This window comes from Ochotona princeps, chromosome 30, assembly GCF_030435755.1.
Source record: "Ochotona princeps isolate mOchPri1 chromosome 30, mOchPri1.hap1, whole genome shotgun sequence".
NCBI classification, from domain to species: Eukaryota; Metazoa; Chordata; class Mammalia; order Lagomorpha; family Ochotonidae; genus Ochotona; species Ochotona princeps.
Window position 1 is genome coordinate 21,543,328 of NC_080861.1, and position 17,442 is coordinate 21,560,769.

The 17,442-nt window shown below is 44.3% G+C and overlaps 2 pseudogenes; one reads left to right on the forward strand and one right to left on the reverse strand.

Moving 5' to 3' along the window:
* Nucleotides 1-5,445: 5,445 nt before the first annotated feature.
* Nucleotides 5,446-17,213, forward strand: LOC131478335 (ubl carboxyl-terminal hydrolase 18-like; annotated as a pseudogene).
* LOC131478326 (heterogeneous nuclear ribonucleoprotein A1-like) lies at nt 13,611-14,885 on the reverse strand (annotated as a pseudogene).
* Nucleotides 17,214-17,442: the final 229 nt, after the last annotated feature.

Here is a 17,442-nt window from a genome sequence, read left to right on the forward strand (position 1 = left end):
AGTCCAACACCCACTTCTGTCTACACACACAGTGGCAGTAGAAATTGCTTCCTGGTCTCCCTCACACTTTCTCTTTATTAATTTATTAATTTGTTAAGTTAATTTTTCAAATTTGACTTTGAGAGCATGAAAATTTGCCAATATCTAACAATCATCTAAAATTTTTGCAGATTATCAAATAATTCTTCAGTATATTTTCAACATGTTTCTCATTTGGGCTCACTCTTTTCTTCAAATAATCGTGGTCTGAGCATACACATTCTTCTTGAAATTCAGTTTTCCATTCATATAAAACCGAAAAGGAAATTTGGAGCAAGTCCTCACAGGTATAGTTAGTATGTCAATAATTCCTTTATTGGGTGGTTAGCAGTAATTGTCATTCCTTGATCTGCCGTATTGATGACTGCAGTGTCTGCCCCCATCTTGCCATTGTCTTCTTTGCGTGTGTGTGTTTCTATCTTCAACCATCTTATTATAATTAAATCACCCAAATTTTATTTAGGACCCACAGCAATCAAGAATGATTTCTTACTAGTTTGATAATGTCAGCAAAGATCTATTTACAAGGTCATTTCAGAGTCACAGATGCAGGTGTATGTGAACTTGAGGGGGCAGTCCTGCACTAGGCACAGGTGATCCACCTTGTGAACATGTCAGCTCTTTCCAGTGTCTATCTTCTTAAATAAGAAATTGTACCAGTTCCCATACAACACTATTAAAAGGTCACATTTTCAAAACTTCCAGTTACACAGTCCCCAAAGTAAATAGATGCCATCCTTTGGGAAATGATCTTTATTTTAGAGTACTGATGAATTTTTATAGAAACAAATAAGTCCCCAACTGTACACAGACAAGATAACTTCTAGTACACCAGATTCTAGGACTTCTTATTAAATAACTGCTCTTCTCTGAAACTTGCCACTCTGAGTTTCAGCCGTCTGAAATTCGTGATGATTTCCCTTTCCCTTTGGCTACTTGACAGCAAAAATGTAACTAATGAATCAGAGAAGCAAAAAGGAAAGCTTTGTCATGGAATGAAACAAAGAGATCATTTGAAATAAGAGTTGTTTCCAAAAAAAAAAAAAAAGCTTTAATTAAGGCAGTATTGTTTGCCCCGTGCTGTGCATATTCGTGTTCCTAAAGCAGCTAAAGAAAAGGATGTATTTCTTGAAACTCACAAACATTTTAGACAGGACAGCTGAGACACTGACAGTTTTCATTTGGATACTATACTTCTTCAATTCTCCAACTATTGTTATGAAAAGTGAATCACTCTTGAAGGAATCTCAAACATAAAACAGAGCTCCAGGAGGAAATATTGCAGTTGGCAGCCCACTATAACATCCATTCAAGGTATTCGAGAAGACCTTGCCTTACCTATTTAGGGCAGCAGTGGAATTCATAAGTGAGCTGGTTGTCATAGGAATGAATATTAACATGTTTATTTGAGTTAAAAAATGAACTTAGACTTTCTTTTTTTTTTTAAGATTTTTTGTTATTATTGGAAAGCCAGATATACAGAGAGGAGGAGAGACAGAGAGGAAGATCTTCCGTCCGATGATTCACTCCCCAAGTGTGCCGCAACGGGTCGGTACGCGCCAATCCGATGCCAGGCCCAGGAACCTCTTCCAGGTCTCCCACGCGGGAGCAGGGTCCCAAAGCTTTGGGCCGTCCTCTCCTGCTTTCCCAGGCCACAAGCAGGGAGTTAGATGGGAAATGGAGCTGCCGGGATTAGAACCGGCGCCCATATGGGATCCCGGGCTTTCAAGGCGAGGACTTTAGCCGCTAGGCCAAGCTGCTGGGCCCAAGACTTTCTATGGCATAAAAAAAAAATCTGATCCTGCTGATTAGTTTTAAAATATTAAGTGGTTTTGCCAATTAGGTTGTAAGGCTGACATTTCCCAAACTGAGTAAGGTAAATTTGTAGGTCTAAGTTTTGACAAACATACATAATAGTATGATGAGATTAAAACATTTTACCATTGCATTTATTGGCAAAGGCATGTTGAACAATTTTTCAATCTTCTCAAATCGTTCTGGGAGTATAGATTTAATCAAGGTATTTTAGGGTGGAGGATTAGCACTATAATTAAGAGATATTTGATATGTGTCAGCGGGTTTTTTTTCCCCACTTATTTTCCATAAATTGTGTCGCAATAATTCTAATAACAGAGTAAAACTCGGTTATAAGTAAGATAGAAGAACTCATTGATTTTGTCACATAGTTTAAGCTTGTCCCTGCAATTCTGTATGTAACTTTATTTAAATAATCCACTACTTATTAAAAACTAAAAGTGTATTACAGCTATTTGAACTAATGATGAAGGGCTTTCCAATCATTTAGTTTTTAGCAAAAAAAAAAATCTAAAAATATTTTAAAAGCCTTTGTGGAAGAGGGCCTGTGTTATTGTTTTATGTGCATGAGCGTGAAACAGGAAGGGGCTACAGGAAATTGTTTGAGATACTTGTTTTGTGGTGAATTGGATATAAGTGGCTTTATCAATCAGGTTATTCATTACAATCCATTATCGGAGAACTGCTTTGACTTCTTGATTCTGTTTTTGATAATTCTCATTTAGACATAAAGAATGACTCATGTTTTGTTTGGCTATTTGTAGAGTCATGCAGGCTTATACTTTTCCACTGATACCTACAATAAATTTTTGAATCATGAAATAAAAAAATCTTGATTTACTAATCAAAAGACTAACCCAACCCATATATCTCTGTTATGAAGACTATAACATGCCTATTAAATATACTCAATTTGACTGAATACAACCAATAAATTTATTCATAAAGCAGACTGACCTCATTTGTAATCATCTTCATCACTTAGCAACTTCTTGGGAAGCTCTCGATGATTTCAGTTTTATTTCTACCTGGAAAAAATATACACATATTTGAGTATTTAAACTAAAACAAAGCCTCAATGAATTTGGTAGAAAAATGTACAACAAAGGAAAAAGTCTTTTAAAGAATAGAGAAAAATATATATAGTATCCAATGATTCTCTAAGGAGTCACCATCTTAGCACGAGCATGATAATTGAGAAGAAAATGCTCTCCAGACACACCAAAAGCGTTGAATATATTAACACAGAATTTTAGGAAACACAAAGCTGTTAAATTATAATGAGAATTATTGTCAGTCTTCAAAATTCCAATTCAAACAACATCGAAATATAACTCTTGACAATGTGACAGGCAAAGAGCTGAAAGTTTAACATGGCCTGTAGCAGAATCCGGGTGATGGGACAGACAAGCTGCACATTTTTACAGTGTAAGATGATGCTATTCCTGTGTGGTGATGTTTGGCAATATGTATCAAACTAGGCGGTACATTTATCTTTCGAACTAACAGTTCAAAGCAAAGTCTGTGTCTCACAAGCGTGAGTACTGATTGTCTGCAGTGTGCGGTTAGTGAAGAGCAACTTCTGGCTTGGTACATATCTTCTCATTCCTAGACTAGGGCAGAAATTCCTGCTCCCTGGGGTATACGGCTTTTCTGGCAAGGGGAAGTATCAGAGGAAAGAGAAAGCTTCTTACTGTCCCTTCTTGGAAATATGATAGTTTACTTCTGCCCAGTTTCCATTAAGCAAAGAAGCTGTGTGTCTACCACCACAGTCATCAGAGCATGGATGTAGACTGTTGGGAAGCATTACATAATCACAGATATATAGGCTTGGATATCTAATCCTATTATGAGGAGGAAGCAAGAATTTGAAACAATGCCTACCGGTCCATGGCTGACATGTTAAATGTGCAAGGTTACTTGCTGCAACGTTGTTAATGAGAATGCTGATTTATAAGTGTTTGTGGAAAGGAGTCAGGTAGTCTCTATACACCCACCCTTTCCATGATGGGAAAAACGAAATCAGTGCTTTGCATCTAATTGCCAAGTGCATTGCAGATGGGACCAGGCATCCATACTTTTTAAAACTCTCTAAGTGTGTCTACCCAGGCCCCGTCCGGCCGCGCAGAACTTCCCCCAACGAGGAGAGGAAGCACAGCCGGGCGCCCTGGGGTCGGGAAGGAAGAAGAAAAGGGTCCCCGACGGCGGGGCGTCCAGCGGAGGAATCCTGCGTGGTGCTTCCGCGGAGGGATTGGCCGCACGGTCACTTCCTGCGAGGAGCTGCGGCCCCGCACCCTCAGTCTGCGGAGAACAAGCGGAGGAGGAGGACACACTTCTTGGCTCTCCGTGGGGAGCCGATGTTCTGCCCGAAGATGCAGTGAGGCCCTCGGGAGAGGACAGGAAGGGCTCCTGGACTGCAGCTGACCCTCGTCGCACCTGCTGTCCACCTGCACCCCACCAGGGGAGGGCCTCGCGGTGGCCGCCATGGTGGACGTGGAGCCGGCAGCGTGCGAGGTGGAATTGGCGCCTCCCCCAGAGTGCCTGGCCTTTGAGTTTGGCTGGAGGACTTCACAGACCGAAAAGGACATCTACAAGGTAAGATCCCCCCGGGGTACAGGAGTCCGGGAAGAGGAGGTAGAGGCTTGGCCCTAGTGCGTATCTGGGAGCACAGGAGGCGGCTTGTCCTTGGGTGCGGGTCCAGCCGGGGAGGCGGTTGCTTGGCCATTAAAAGGGGTGCAGGAGGCGAGGTGGCCACTTGCAACTTGTTGGGTTTACAACGCGGGCCACGGCTTAGCCCTGAGTGTGGGTTCCAGGATGCCAGGTGGTGGCTTGGTCCTCAGCACGGGGTTGGAAACGTAGGCAGCAGCTTAGCCATCAGCACAGGGTCCGGTGCGGAGGCGGTGCTTGCTTTTGGTGTGTGGTCCAGGAGGGCTGGCCTCAGCTTGGCCTTGGGTGCGGAGTCCAGGAAGGCATCCAATGGCTTGGTCATTAGTGCAGGGTCCATGAGGGCAGGTGGTGTCTTGGTCATTGGTGGTATCTGTGAGCACAGGCCTCTCCTTGGGCGCCCATTGGAGTTGTTAAAGGCAGGTGGCGACTTGACCATGGTCTTGAGGTTCCCGAAGGCAAAGGTAGCTTGACCATTAGCACGGGTGCCGGAGGGGAGGTTGCTGTTTGCTTTCATGCGGGGTTTACCAGGGCAGGCCGTAGCTTAGCACTCAGTATGGCTTCCAGGTGGCGAGGTTGTGGCATGGCCATCTGCACGGGGTCTAGGAGGGCAGACTGTGGCTTCTGTCCTCGGGGTTGGTGGCCAACCCCTGCGCCTGAGCTTTGGCCTCTGGTTATGAGGCATGCGGCTCCTTCTGCTTCTGCTTTTGGAGATGTATTATGTCCTCCCTCCGTACCCCTCTTTCTTCCTTCCTCCCCTCCCCTCCCCTCCCCTGTCCTGTCCTGTCCTGTCCGTCTCGTAATACTGGCACATGTTTGTTGCGGTACACAGTGCTGTTTGTATGCAGCGCAAGTTGATGCACACATTGGACTCTCCCCCCAGGCCAGGCTTTGGTAGAAGGCTGAGTTGCAGCTTTTCCCATCAGGATGGTGTCTGTACTAACCACTGCCACCCTGAAGAATTCTTCCCTGGGAACGAGAAAACGAGCCTCAGGTTTTTTATTTTATCTGTCAGTGTATATATTTATTATACTTTAGGAAATGTTATTCAATATTGGAGGTGAAAAAACAAACCATTGAGTTCCTTGTATGAGAAACAGAAGGATGAAAGGTTTTAGAATTGCAATGATTGAAGAGTAACCGGGTTTCTCAAAGTTAATTGTAATTGTAATCTTTTTTTACACACACACATGTCCCTAAATCCTTTAGGTAAGGGAATTAGATTTGTTCAAACCCTTTTGAGGAGGAAGGTCAGGGTAGAGGTTAAGGGTCAACATCATTTTTTAAAAAATTATGTATTTGGCAGCAATTTGCATTAATTGAAGAGGTGTCTATTTGGATTATCTGCCCATTTTTATAAAGCAGATTTTTGTTGTAATTATTTTTGTTGTTGAGTTGAGGCCCTTATGTATTCTGGACTTGAATCCCTTATTGAATGAATATTTGCAATACCTTTTTTCCCACTCCCTAGGCTGTCTTTGTGTTATATTATTTCCTTGGCTATGTGGAAACAATTGAATGAAATTCCACTTACTACTTCTGATTGCCTTGCCTTGCCTTTGGGATCACTGCCCATAGCAGTGTCCTAAAGTCTTGCCCCTGTTTTCTTTTAGTCTTTTCATAGTTTCAGATCTTAGGTTGAGGTTTTGGACCCATCCTGAGTTGACTGTTTGTGCAAGGTGAAAGTAGTTTAGTGGTATGTTTTTCTGTATATGAATATCTAGTTTTCCCAGCGCCAAGCAGAGGTTGTTCTCTGCAGGTGTATATTGTTGGCATCTTTCTGTAAGGTTACCAGACTGGGGACCTAAGGATTTAGCCTTTGATTCTTTGTTCTGTCTCACTGGTCCTGTGATACCTTCAGCTTTTTGCTCAGGGTTTCTTTGTTACTTGGGATATCCTGAGGTGCTGTATGAATTTTAGGAGTGTGTTTTTATAAAGAATTATTTAGTGGAAAGCAGAGCCACAGAGAGGGTCAGAGAGATGTTCTAGCTGCTGTTTAACCCCAAAATAGCTTCAACAGCTGGGGCTGGGCCAGTCCAAGTCCAGGAGGCCGCAGATTTATCTGGGTCTCCTGTTTAGGTGGCAAGGAGTCAAGCACTTGGGCCATTGTCTGCTTTGTCCAGCACACTGACAGAGTGGCCAGGATTCTAATATAGCAAAACACCGACTTAACTCTCTATACCACAACGCTGGTTCTCAGGGTTTTTTTTTTTTCCTGGAGAATATCATTCAATAGATGGAGATAGCATTGAGTCTATAAATCCCGTTGGGCAGTATGGACATTTAAACAGTATTAACTTCCACTATGTGAACTTGAGAGAACTATCCATCTTCTGTGTCCTCTTACGTTTCTCTGAATAATACTCTGTAATTGTCTTTGTAGAGGTCATTTACTTTGTTGGTTAAACTTATTCTTAGTTGTTTATGTTTTTTTTGTAGCTATTGTGAATGGATTTCTTCGCATCTTTTTCTCGGCAAGTTTATTATTGACATGTAAAAATACTACTGATGTTTGCACACAACGCACTGAAGACAGAGTTTAACTTCCAACGTGCAGTATGATGTTAGCTCTGGGTTTGTCCTTTGTGGCCTTCACTGTGCTTTTGTCAGTGTTCACACTGCTTTTGGGAATTATGGATGCCCCATTCCACCATTCCCGCCGTATTTTCACTTTCCTTTAGCCCTCCTTAACAGTTGGGAAGATCTGTCTAGATAGAGAAATAGACATCACTGCCCAGATGCGAACATCAGCTGTCGATGGGCAAGGCTGGAGTCTGGAGTTTGGAATCAAATCTGTCATGTGGATGGCCGGGACTCAGTTCCTTGAGCCATCACCCTCTCATGTGATGCTCGTGTCCCAAGTGGTACTTGTTTCTATTTATTTATGTATTTTATTGATCTATTTATTATTAGAAAGGCAGATATACAGAGAGGAGGAGAGGCAGAGAGGAAGATCTTCCGTCTGTTGATTCACTCCCCAAGTGAGCCTCAATGGCTGGTGCTGAGATGATCTGAAGCCAGGAGCCTCTTCCGGATCTCCCACGCAGGAGTTGGGCCGTCCTCAATTGTTTTCACAAGCAGGTAGCTGGATGGGAAGTGAGGCTGCCAGGATTAGAAGCAGTGCCCATATGGCATCCTGGGTGTGCAAAGCGAGGACTTTAGCTGCTAGGCTACAGTGTTGGGCCCACTTGTTTTTCTTTAAAAAAATAAAAGAGAGTGATTATTTATTTGAAAAGTAGAGCTGTGGGGTGGCTGGTGGTGAGAGTGGGGAGAGAGAGAGAGAGAGAGAGAGAGAGAGAGAGAGAGAAAGAAATGTCTTCAATCTTATGGTTTACTCCCAAAATGACCACAGTAGTGACACCTGGGCTGCTTAGAAGCTGGGAGCCAGCAGCCAGGAGTTCCTTCCAGGTCTTCCACATCGATGCATGACTCTAATTATTTGGGCCATTTTCTGCCGCTTTCCCAAGCACACTAGCACGGAGCAGGCTCAGAAGCAGAGCATCCAGGACTGGAACTGGTGCTCATATAGTCTGAGCTGATTCACCTTCTGCTTCCCAGTGCTGGCTCTTGGCTCTTCAGTTCAAGATGAGTTCTCAAAAAATAGGCATAGCGCTGGATTTTCATTCATTGAACATCCCGTAGGTAGTGCCAACTTGGGCTTTTTGGGGGAGAGGGGGGCCACAAAAGGACAAGGGATCCGTGGGCCTCGAGGTGGCTAGGGCGCAGTGGCATGAGAGGCTCTCCAAGGACCTTACCAAGTGGGCGATTGTTTTTCTCTCTGGTCAGTGTTTGTTCAGCATGATGCTGCACAGCTCTCCCTCATGATTTGGAATCTCATTAAGGCTCAGATCACTGATGTGGACTTGGTAAGACCTGGAACTGGGGCACACCGGGGTTACTGACTGAACTCATCAGCTGTGATTTGTATGTTACACAGAGAGGAACGAATGTTAATCCATAAAAAATGCCTATCGCCATTCCTCATATAGTCCCTGTGATTTTTTTTTTCACTTTTGTGAGTAGGTCCTATGAATGGCTGTCACTCTGCAGCTCCTAGCTGGTGGCTCCGGTGTCTGTGAGTTGGCCTAGGCTGGTACCTGCTTCTTGCCCATTGATGTCTCGCCTCATCTCTCACGCAGGTGCAGTGGCTTCAGGACCTCAATACAATTCGGATAAAGCAGTGCTTGGTCTGTCTTGACTGCACCACAGAGAGAAGCAGAAACAGTAGCTTGCTGACTCTCCCTCTCAGCCTTTCTGACCTGAACTTAAAGCCCCTGGGAATGCTGGTAAGAGAGTTTTCTTGGTGAATTCACTGTTCCCACAGGACTCAGGGATCTGGTCCCCTTACTGCTTTCACCTGCCCTTGGCTGTTAAGTGTCACTTTCTATTTCATTTGCCAAGATGTGGCTAAGGGCTACCTTGATTTGGCAAAAGGTATATTTAACTCTTATTTCTACTTTCCTGCTGCTCCCTTAATTGATGCTGCACCTGTTTGGTTCCCCCAAGCATGGAGCTGTTTCTGAGACCAGACAAGTGTCCCGCAGTGGGTCAGACATTAAAGACACTGCATAGGCAATTCAGAACTGTTGAACTACCAAACCACTTGAGCAGTGCCCTTGGAGCATGCCCCATGTCGGGGACCCTGGCATGGGTAGGAGGCTGGATGGGACTTCTCCCTTATCCTCCCCTCTCCAGCCCAGATACAGGAAAAAAGAGAGAGAGAGAGAAAGTGGAAATGATGGTATTACCCATTTTCCCATAACCCTTGATCCTTTGTGCCCTAAACAAGTACGTAAAGATTATCAAAATAAAATAACAATAATTGAAAAAAGGCACTGCGTGGCGCAGAGGGTATTGGAGAACTTGCTTGTACCTCCCCCAGCTGGGTGACAGGCTGTACTTCGAACAGGAAATAGCAACGTGCTTTGTCTTTGTTTTCCTGCATGTCACAGGAGGACGCCCATAGTAATACTTGCAACCCAAGGAGCTATCAAGGAAAAGCAAGTGCTTCTGTCAGAACTGTGGGAAGAACACCTACCTAAAATACAGTGCCTCCCACGTCTCAAGGGACCCAGGCACGCTGAACCAGCAGAGGGCACCTTGTGATGCATGACGAAGAGTCAGGATCAGGCGAGCACCTGGGGTCCTGTGGCTTCTGATTTCCAGGGCTGTGGATAGGGCTTCTCAGATCACACCCCTGACAGGGACTGAGCCGTTTAAGGGGAAAAAGAGAAAGAGCAGCTCCATCGGAGTTGGACCAGTTCCCTGGGGAAAACATCAAAGATCTGCTGGGTCCAGGTGCCCGTGGAAGATGGATAGTGGTGCAGTAGCAAAGTTGGAGGCCACGTGTCGTGCGACTCATGGAGGAGTACACAAGTCAGTGACCCCGAGTCAATGTCAGAGAGCTTCATTGCTGCCTTAACTTTGCTCTCCCCAGGCCTTGAAGCTGACCCGTCTGCCCTCAGCTTTGACCAACCTCATGCGCTTCTCCAGTAGGAATTCACAGACACAGAAGGTCTGCCACTCCTCCTATTTCCCCCAGAGCTTGGATTTGCGTCAGGTGCTTCGGAGTGAACTAGACCTCAGCAACGTCGAGGAACAGGTGAGAAGCTCGCCTTGCCCTCGCCCTGTCTGCTAAGATGCCGTATTTCCTGTTTCCCCAAGCATCCCTCCACGCATGCATCAATGCTCAGCTTGGAAGTTCCTTCCCAGGCCACAGGATCCCAGACCTAAGCTATGAGTTAAACGGCATCATGGTGGGTGAACACTAGTTGAAAATACCAGCCCAGTTGCTGAGTTCTGTGTTTTCTGCCACCTTGTCTGCTAGTAAATCCTACCCCCTGCTGGCCATGGGAGGGCAATAATCACAGCCGGATGGGATTCCTGCAAGAATGAGCCACACCCAACTTCCCTGATTTTTCTTTTACTCATATTCCTTTTATCTTTCTTATTCCTCCCCAAAAAATTTAATGCACAAATTTGCAGGTATTTATCCTGTGTAATGTGCTATTTTAACATGTGTATATTGTGGGGCAATTAGCTCAAGCTAATCAACATTATCTGTCACCTCACAAATTAATTCTTTTGAAAAATGATTTAAGGGCCCGGCGGTGTGGCCTAGTGGCTAAAGTCCTCACCTTGAAAGCCCCGGGATCCCATATGGGCGCCAGTTCTAATCCTGGAAGCTCCACTTCCCATTCAGCTCCCTGCTTGTGGCCTGGGAAAGCAGTTGAGGACGGCCCAATGCATCGGGACCCTGTACCCGCGTGGGAGACCCAGAAGAGATTCTAGGTTCCCGGCTTTGGACTGGCGTGCATCGGCCCATTGCAGCTCACTTGGGGAGTGAATCATCGGACGGAAGATCTTCCTCTCTGTCTCTCCTCCTCTCTGTATATCTGGCTGTAATAAAATGAATAAATCTTTAAAAAAAAAAAGAAAAATGATTTAAAAATTAACATGTAATGCTTATACATATTTATGGAGTACAGAATAACATCACATATATCTTTTGTGGTGCGAAAATGTAAAATACTTCATTGTTAAGCAATTTTCAGGTATGCAGTTCTTTGGCATTAGCTAAATTACAGTGCCATAGAGTAGATCTCTGGAAACTTACTCTAAGACTTTGTTTCTTTGTTCTTTGGCCAACATCTTCCCATCCCACCCCCTGCCCAACCCCAGCCCCTGGCAGTCACCATGGGCTTCTTTGAGTTCAACTTTTTTTTTTTAATGAGAGGCTAGAGTTCTTGGTTCGTCTGTGATCCTACTTAACAGTCATTTCTGTTTTGTCATTATGTTCTTTTAAGCAAAACATCTTTTGTCATGACTGCCTAAGATTTTAAGATAGTGTACTGATTTATTGACAAATCATACATATATAATATATATGTGTATATATATGTATTTTGTCTTCTTGATATCTCTGATTTCTATGTTAATGACTGCTGTCCTTAAAATTCTATCTACTCAGTGTTTGTTTCCTAGTGCTTTTTAACAATCTGTGAATAGCGCTTCTTTCATCCAGTATTTCCTTGGTGTTTGGTTTAAATTACGTTGATTCTCAGTGTTGGATGTCATGCCAGTGACTCCCACGCTCTCAGGGATCATCTGAAACTCAAGATTTCTGTCTACACCTTCTGTTCCTTCTGTCCTTGAGTTCCCCGCATGTATTTTCACCTTGTAAGGGAATGTTCTTGTGTGTGAATAGCATAAGCCTTTAACTCATTATCTTTATCTGCATATGGTGCTGTTTTATATTTGCTTTTTAAAAAGGAGTTATTTATTTGAAAGTTCGAGTTCCAGGGAGTGAAGCAGAGATCTTCTATTCTTTGATTCACTCCCTAGATGACTCAGACTGCCAGGGCTGGACCATGCTGAAGCCAGGAGTCAGGAGACCCATCAGGTGTCCTGTGTGAGTGGCAGGGGTCCCAACACACCTGATGTTTTTAGGCCATTAGCAGAATCTGGATCTGAAGTAGAGCAATCAGGACATGAACCAGTGCCCGTATGGAAGGCTGGCATCACAGGTGCCTATGCCACAACTCCTATCCTGTATATTTGCTTTTAAAAAATATATTTATTTTTACGGGAAAGGCAGAGAGGGAGAAACAGAGAAAAAGATTTTCCATCTCCTGGTTCATTCCCCAAGTGGCTATAATGGCCACAGCTCAGCCGATCTAGAGCCAGTAGCTTCTTCCAGGTTTCCCACGCAGGTACAGAGTCCCAAGACTTTGGGCTGTCCTTGACTTCTTTCCCAGGCCGAAAGCAGGGAGCTGGATAGGAAGTGGAACATGAAGCTGAGACATGAACTGGCGCCCATATGGGATCCCAGCACATGCAAGGCCTCAGCCAAGCCCTGTGTTTAAACAGTCAACACTCTACTAGTTTTCAAGCCAGTTTTCAGCTGGTTGTTTTTAAATCAAAATTTATACAAACCTGTCCCCTCATCTTCATGTTTTAAATATAGATTTATTTATTTATTTGCTTTGAACTTTTATTCTCACTTTCCTCTGTTTGGGATTAATTATTTTTTTTTCTTAAAAAAATTATGTGAGAGAAGTGTTTAGAGAACTCCCATCTGCTTATTCGCTTTGTGAACACAACCCAGTCCTCACAAGTTGTAGTTCAGTTCTCAGCGTCTACACTAGCAGGAAGTGGCAGTGATGTGCAGAGCCAGGACTCAGAGCAAGGCGCTCGGATGTGGATGGGACTGTTTAACTGCTAGGCCGGAAGTTGTTCCTCAGTATGAATTTAGAATTAGACATGATTGAAATCTTGCCTCTTTATAAGTTTTGTTTTTAATTCTTAAACAAGATGTACTGTAAGTTTATTTTTCAAGATAATTAAATCATGGATTGATTACACATGAGACTGGATGATACACAGCTTCATCCTCATCGGTAATTTATCTGGTACCATTATTCAATTTTGGTATTGCAAAGGATGTACCAGCAGTCACTTTTATAACCAAATAATCCTGAGAATCTGCTTGGGTGGCGTTTAATGGTGAGTGTCACGTCACAACAGAAATTGTCAGGATGACGACAATGGCTTCTGCACCCACGTCGTTTGTGAGGAAATTCCAAATGGGACCTGGCATTGCCCTGATGAATTCCGCCTGTATACTTTTGGGAAAGGTTACCGAGACGGCTTCGGAGTAGACTAACTTTACACAGCACGTTTTTAAAAAGACACATTTATTCAGGGTCATGATCAAATTAGCAATCAATAGCATGGGTATGAATAAAGAAAAGAAAGAAAAACTGCATGACAACCCCTTGTTGGAATGCTTTCCACTTTCCACAGAGCAGAAATTAGAATAACCTGTTATGCAATTACTTACAATAAGGTCTTTGAGGCTTTTTTTGTCCCAAATACTCATGAGTGTTGACTAAAATGTCGTCTTTGTAGCTGCTGGGTCTCGCCTCCACTCTGCTTGGCTGAGTTCACAGGTGTGCTGAAACCTGGAGCTTCCCTGTCACTTCTCTGGGTCTCCTCTGCTGCTAAGCTTTGTTTCCCGGCACTCGTTCAAGCCTTCTTCCCCTTGCCACAGCTAATGCTGCTGCAAGTGACAGCCACATTGACTCTTCTGGTTAGGCAAAATATTGACTGCCACCACCATAGGGGCTGGAGCCCTTGCCTCCAAAGTTTCCTCCCTTCATGGGTCCGAAACGTGAGGATTGTTTGTTGTAATTGCCAAAATCGTTGTTGCTTCCACGGCCTCTGAAATTGCTCCCCCATCACTGCCCAAGCCATCTCTGCCATTGGTACAGCCGCCATTCTCTCTGTAGCTACTGCCCTGCTTTCCATAACCCTCTCCACCACTTTCCCAGTCTCTGCTTCCTCCAGCGCAAGCAGGGCTGCCTCCTCCACAACCACCAGTATTACCAAATCCATTGCAACCGTCCCCACTACCACCATAACCACCACCACCTTGGCTGCCATCAAAGCTGCCACAGCCACTCAAGCTTCATTGCCACCGAAACTACCTCTACGCCCACCACCAACGTTTCCAGAACCACTTTGACCTCTTGGGATAGATGAAACAATCCATCCCCTTGCTTGAACAGGGCCTTTCTTACTCCACAGTTGTGACCATTCACAGTACGGTATTTCTGAGTGGCAGTCTTATCCACTGAGTCACGGTCATCAGAAGTACCAAAAGCAAAACCCCTCTTCTTGCCATTGCTTCTATCAGTCGTGATCTCAATCATTTTGATTTTCCTGTATTGCTTAAAATAACGTGGGAGGTAATGCTCTTCAGTGTCTAGGCAAATTAAAGAAATGCCCCCAGTAAAGCTCTTTTTCACAGTTAGATTGGCACTGGATCTTGGAGAATTTTCTCTGGGGTCAGCCCTCTTTGGTTCCAGCACTTTTCCATCCACTAGTATGGACTTGCATTCATGGCTGTGTCCACGCCTCCATGGTGGCGTAGGTAACAACCCTTCAGCCACTGGAGTGCTTGGTGTTCAGATCTCATCCCACACAGTCCGTGAGCGTTCCCCACTGCTTAAAATGGCTCCATAAACTCTCAGGACTTATTTGGAAGCTCAGCCCTTTGATGGAGAGATTCCGTGGCTGTTCGGGCTCTTTGGGAAGCTCTCACCTAACAGCAGTGTGAAGAGAACAGAGGGCGATGCTTCCTTGGTAGTGTCCACAAACAGAAAGCCAAGAGGTATTTATTTATTTGAAAGAGTGAGAGTGAGAGTGAGAGAGAGAAATCTTCCAATTGCAGGTTCACTCCCCAAATGGCTGCAATGGATGGAAGCTCTCATCTGCTTTTTTTCCCAGGTGCATAAGTAGGGGGCTAGATCAGAAACAGAGCAGCAGGTACTCAAATCAGTACCCACGTGGAATGCTGACACCATTCCCAGCACCCAGTGTCCAAGCTACATTTTCTTTTTGTTTCTCTTACACAGACATAATGATGTTACTCCTCTAAACACTCTGTCTCCTCGACCCATTACTCAAGGAATAAAGTTTGAATTTTTAACTTGGCCTCTGTATTTTGATTTCTTGTGACTTCTGAGCACCCTCACAGCCTTCTATGTCTTCAGTATGCTATGTTCTTTTCCACCACTAAGTCTTTCAATTTCGGAGTCTACATTAAAAATGATACATCTTCCTATAACCTGTCTGCAGTCTTATTTATCTGTTTAGATCAGCCCAACTTTGTCTTCTCTGGGGAGATCTCTCCAGCCCCTCAGCCCTTCCTTGCCTTCTTGTCCTTTTTCTTTTCTGGGCAAAAATGTACACTTCTCAGAGAACCTCTGCAGAATCTGGTACAAAACGCACCATTGTAATTGTGGGTTTTCCATTGTTCCTCAGTTAGGAAGGAAGATTCCTGAGGCCAAGGACTGTGTTTTATTGCTTTTGCAGTAGCAATGCCTGGCAGAGAGGAGGCTGTGACTAAATGTGTGATGACAAGGAGGATGACAGGTTAATGATTCCATGCCTTCTCCCCTTCCAGGTTAGAGGACAGTATGAATTCTTTGCCGTGATTGCACACATGGGAATGGCGAACTTTGGTCAAAACTGTTCCTATATTCGGAACTCTATGGATGGAAAATGGTTCTGCTTCAATGACGCCAATGTTTGCAGGGTGAGAAATATTGTCTAAATTGCTTCTTTACATGGATTAGTCGTATGGAACCAATTCTGAGCCCAGGATGGCAAGAGTCCTGCAGGTCAAGACTCGCTGTTCTCTCTGTGTGGTTTTTTCCTCATGAGAGCCCTATCTGGCAGCTCTGTGCATGGTCCACTTACCTTGTTTACTGCATTTTATGCTCATGGCTTAGTGTCCTGAGGCTTTATGCTTGGTAGAAACCTCCGTAAAGAAAAATAGTTAAAAATATGTACATCAGAACTGTGGGATAGAGCTGGCATAGCACAACAGGTCAAGCCACAGCTTAGGACACACCAACCTATTAGAGTGCCCTGGTTTGAGTCCTGGATTCCCCACTTCTGGTCCGGTCCATGCTGACGCTTCTGGGAAAGCAGTGGATGACAGCTCATGGCTTTGAGTTCCTGCCATCTACATGGAAGAGCAGGATGTAGTTCCTGCCTCCAGCCTTGCCCAGTCCCAGCTATTGTAAACACTTGGAGAATGAGCCAGCAGATAGAAGATGAAGTTTCTCTCTCTCTCTCTCTCCTTTTTCTTTCTCCCATTCTCCCTTTCCCACTCCCTCTCTTTCCTCTCCATCTTTCCTTCCACCATCTCTCGCTGTCTACTTTTCAATACAGAAATGAAATCTTTTTAAAAAGAACTCTTGGAAAGGGATTATCAAGTGTATTTGTGTGTTTTGTTTATTTGAAAGAGTCAGATTGAGAGAGCGCCCATCTGCTTGTTTACAACTCAACTGCCTGCCATGCTGGGAGCTGGGAATTCAGTCCATGTTTTTGGGCTAGCATTTTGGCATACTGGATTAAGTCACCTCTTAGACAGATACACTTATCCCATAGCAGAGAGCCTGGTTTGCACCTTGGCGACTCTGCTTCCAGCCCAGTATCCTAGGATCCAATGTGTGATGGCACAAGTACTTGGGTTCCTGCCACCATTATGGGAGAAGTTGATAGAGTACTGGGTTCCTGGCTTTGGTGTGGTCTAGCCACAGGTGCCAGGGGCATTTGGAGGCTGAAGTAGAGGATGGAATGTCTGTGTCTCTCCATGTCATTCTGACTTAGAATTTAAAAAAATCCTCTCACATTGGTGTTAGGGACCCAGTCCCTGGAGCCATCAGCAGTGTGTTTATTAACAAGAAGCTGGAGTCAGGAGCTGAAATTGGTACTCAAACCCAGGCACTGCAACACAGGACACAGGCATTTAAAGCAACATAGGCTGAACATGTGTCCCAAACATAATCAAGTTTCCACAAAGCTATGAAGATATTAAAGTGCTTTTGTGTATGTGACTAGATGCTCCAAGGTTGTGAGTTGGTAAGGTTAAGGCAAATTACCGTACCACATATTCAGGGGAATGCTTGACTCCAATCTGTTTATTCACACACTTTAGGTATCCTGGGAAGACATCCAGTGTACCTTTGGAAATCATGATGAGCATTGGTAAGAGGAGTGTAAGGTGATGGAAACCTTTTGAACTTTACAGGGTCAGGGTTCTTGGAACTGGGTGAAACACTCAGGTAACTCACATGCTGATGATCTCCTAGTGACTGTAGAGCCTTGTCTTTCAAAAATCTCGCTAGTGATCGTCTTACAGTGTAGATACTATCAGTGCTACAATAGAAGGAAATTGCAGGAGGGGAAATCTCAGATCCTATGGAATTGCACCATAAAATTAGAGAGAGAGAGAGAGAGAGAGAGAGAGAGAGAGAGAGAGAGAGAGAAAGAGAGAGAGAGTTATAAGCATCACATCTTCCACCCCTCTGCTAATTGGCTGTGTATGCAAAGTGTCGTAGGCATGGCGCT